Source organism: Peromyscus californicus, unplaced genomic scaffold (genome assembly GCF_007827085.1).
Source record: "Peromyscus californicus insignis strain IS unplaced genomic scaffold, ASM782708v3 Scaffold_24__1_contigs__length_46423439, whole genome shotgun sequence".
In the NCBI taxonomy this organism is placed as follows: domain Eukaryota; kingdom Metazoa; phylum Chordata; class Mammalia; order Rodentia; family Cricetidae; genus Peromyscus; species Peromyscus californicus.
In genome coordinates this window covers 14,382,557-14,386,819 of record NW_026294535.1, presented here as the reverse complement: position 1 = coordinate 14,386,819, position 4,263 = coordinate 14,382,557, and positions in this window count along the sequence as shown.

Genomic DNA, 4,263 nt, shown 5'->3' with positions numbered 1-4,263 from the left:
GGCTCCGTATTCCATAAGAGAGACAGCAGGGAAGGCTGGCCCCAGCTCAAGAAAAGCAGGGGTGAAAGCGAATCCTCCATCCTTTACAGGGGTGATATACATGGGTCGCGTTTTATTTGCCATCGGAAGTTTCACTTCCACGGAGGGATAAAAAGAATGGGTTTTTAAAGATTCCTTATTCACCCTCCGCAGGATCAGAGCTGGGGACAGTGGATGTAAATGACTTGGCGATTCCAGAAATCTGGCCAGGTTCAAAGTGTCAAAGCCGAGGCCCCCTCCCCACCCCCATCCCTGCTCCTCCCATCTTGATGGAGAGACCTCTCAAGAGTCCCACATCCCCCAGAGCTTGGAAAGTGTTAGGAAAAACTCCCTGCACAAATATGTCCCGTGATGAAGAACTAAATAAAACATTTGGCAAGGACATTTCTAAAGATCTTTCCACTGAGATTTTTTTTCTCTCTCTCAGCAACCCTTCAGAGGTTGAACCAGGATGCCTATAAAAAGCCTTCTGCATTCCCCTGCACACTCTTCATGAATCCTCAGGAAGGATGGAATAAGACAAGGGTCAGAGACCCGGAGCCATGCCAGATTCTGAAGATGCCAGGCTAGCTGGAGTCACTGGCGACTGCGCTTCCTGTACCAGTCTCCTGCCTCTCTGGCTGCCGTGGCCGCTGCCTACACTCAAGGGAAATGGTCATGCTCCTGGCTTGCTTCACCTGTGTGTCTGTTAGAGTTATTGAACCAAGGAAGGGTTATTTCCATGCTCAGTTTTCCAGACTGTGGTAGTCTGAAGGTAAGTGGTCTCATTTCTATGAGATCATAGAAAGTGGCACTATTAGGAGGTGTGGCTTTGCTGGAGTGGGTGTGGCCTTGTTGGAGGAAGTGTGTCACTGTGGGGCGGGCTTTGAGGTTTCCTATGCTCAGGGTACTGCCCCGTGTCTCAGTTGACTTCCTGTTGTCTGCAAGATGTAGGACTCTCAGCTACTCCTACAGCACCACATCTGCGGGAATGCCACCATGCTCCCCGCCATGATGATAATGGACTAAACCTCTGAGACTGTAAGTAAGCCACCTTCAATTCAATGTTTCCCTTATTAGAGTTGCTGTGGTCATGGTGTCTCTTCACAGCAATAGAAAACCCTGACTAAGACACAGACACTAACAAGCACAGATCTGTCAATCAGCTACAATAGTAGAAAACTCTGAGTGGAGAACCCCCCTAAGCAAGAGACTCATCCACTGAGCTGCCATCCCTGTCTCTGAGACACTCCTGCCATGTAAAAGCAATGAGCCATGCAGGAAACATCAAGAGCCTCTAGCTAACCCTAGAAAGCAAGGTCCTTCTTGAGCTCAACCATAAAAGTGGAGGGAGAGACTGAGGGCCTTTGCTAATGCTCTGTCCTGTCACACATGCAGGAGTCAAAAGGTGACAAGGCTTTGCGACATCCTCACTCATCTCCTCCCTTCCACCAGGTAGGTAGGCTCACCTCTAAACTTCAGGAATCCAGGAACTATGGCTGACAAAATGTTCCACCCTCAACTAAATGCCGACAAGATTCTATTAATCAGACAGGATGATGGACACCTGTAGGTCCATGGCTGCCTTCCACAAACTTAAGGGGTTGAAGGAGCATACTTCCCCTGGGATAGGAACACAAGGACCTCTTACCACTACCTCCCTCATTTGAACGTCCAGAGGACCTGGGACCATCCAAGGCTCTTCCAACAGCTCGCCAGAGTTCCACAGCTCTTCACGATTCCTTTGCATCTTATCTAAGGGAACCAGGACTTAATAGTCATAGAAGACTGGGGAAATAGCATGCGAGGTTGGGGGAGGGGCTGGAGGAGATGGAAGGAAAGGAAGATTCTTCCGGGACAGGAAAGAAGGAAGCTATTGAGGAGCAGAGAGGGCCAGAAAGGGAAGAAGAGCCATTTGTGGGGAGCCCCAAGGGAAGTTTGGAGCTAGCGAGGAGCACATAGACGGCAGTAATTGATGAAGGCTGTTGGTCATTTCCTGGCTACTGGTTTGGAAGGTGGGGGAGAAATTGCATTCATAACTATATTATCCTCTTTATGAGCTGGGGCTGAAAAGGTCAACTTGGTTCTTCAATCAATATATTTCCTTTATATAAAACAAATGCACCCATGTACGTATAAAAAGACATGCACTGTTACGGGTTAGGACTGACTCCAGAGTCTCCTCTGCTGTGGGATGTTTATGAGCAAAGTGAAGCAGTCAGGAATATGAATTGGTTGTGATGTCAGTTTGTTCTGAGCATTGGGCTTGCTTGTCGCTTTATATTCAGGGCCTTTGAATCTAAACCCTTTAAACAGCTGTCCACCTAACATCCCCACTAAGATGCACAATGACATCTCATTCATCCCAAACTGGGCTGCTGTCCTTCCTCCCGAAGTCCCATCCCAGCCACAGTCTCCCCCATTCTGGTTTATGGCAGTTTCAATCTTCCAGCTGCTTGACTAAGACCTTGGAGTCATATTTGACTCTCCTATCTCATCCTGACTCAGTCTACCAAGATGCTATCTTGAGTCTACCTGCAGAATGGAATCCAGAGTGGTAATGCTTCTGACTTCTGCAGCCACTGTCCTGGTCCAGACCACCCGCATGTCTCACTGGGGCTGTGTAGATAACCCCTTTGCATCTACTCTGCCTGTTGGAAGTCTGTTCTTACCACAGTGATGGATGGATCCTTTGACCATGTCAAATTCTGTCACCTTGTGGCTCAAAATCACCAACAGTTTCCCATTTTATGCAGAAGAAGAGCTCAAGTCCTTATACACTGTGTCCTCTGGGGACACCTTTCTTCCCTGATACTATCTGAACACCCCCTTCTCATGCTACCATAGTTCACCAGCCTCCTGGCTTTCCCTCAAGCACATTCCCAATTCAAGTTCTTTCTTGAAGTTGGGATTTTGATCATGGCTGTGTCCCCACATTGCCTAGAATGGTAATCAACATACAACGAATGTGTGGGGGTATTTCTGTGCCTAATCTTTCCCATTTCAAATAGTCAATGAATTAATGATTCTATATCAGGTCGACTTTTTTCTTTGTTTGTTTGTTTGTTTTTGGTTTTGTTTTTCAAGACAGGGTTTCTCTGTCTGTGTAGCTTTGTACCTTTCCTGGAACTCACTTTTTAGACCAGGCTGGCCTCAAACTCACAGAGATCCGCCTGCCTCTGCCTCCCAAGTGCTGGGATTAAAGGCGTGCGCGACGACCACCACCCAGCCTCAGGTCGACTTTTTATCCTGAGGCCACATTTCAGCTTTTGGACTGTGTGCCTTACATCATGAGCTACTTACCTGGTCTGCCAAAGCATTAGCTCATGCTTTCCAACAGCAACCTCTGATTTGGAGAAAATGAAAGAAAAGGTTCAAAGAACCCAGTGAGCTCATGGGAGACATTCCACAAGATACAGGAAATTTCAATTTGCTCCACACAGCTGAGACTCCTAGAGAAAGCCTTGGATTCTCATTGTTGGCAAAAGAGAGGAAGAGAGAGAGAGAGAATGTGTGTGTGTGTGTGTGTGTGTGTGTGTGTGTGTGTGTGTGTGTGTGTAGAAACAGAGAGAGACAGAGACAGAGAGAGATCTGTGAATGTAAACAATGTACACACATACACTGAGAAAACTGATATCCCAAATCCCAAACAACCAAAAAACAATCTTAACTGGGAGAGACATCATGGGAAAGTCTGGCATTTAGAATAGTCATGGGGTAGGGAGGGGGGTGTAATTCCTGAATCTGAGTGGCGGAAGAATCTAAAAATACCTTGGCATATCCAAAGTTGGCTTGCTTGTCATGTTATTTCACATTTTAAAAAAATGTATAAGTTGGAGGATAGAGGTGAAAAGAGCTATAATATTGCCTGCTATTAATATCCTGTCTGTCTTCCTAAGACCACATGGTTCCTTCCACCTTGTTCCTGATTTTTTGAAAATGACTGTTACTGAATTTACCTGTTCACATGTGAACTTTCCCACTTGTAAATTTTTAACCCAGTCCTCTTCATACCAGTGGACGAATTTTCTTCTGGGAGTTGGGAAGGAGGATGACGGCGAACTATTATGTGCCAGACGCTCAATACATCACATTCCTCTCCATCTCCAAACATAAAGCCCATCCCATTATCCCTACCTCACACAGTAGGAGGCTAAGGCTGAAGACCATTAGGTGACTTGCTCAAAGCCCCTTGGATATTTAGGACTTGGACTCATCACTGATGTACACCCAAATCTTTGCCTG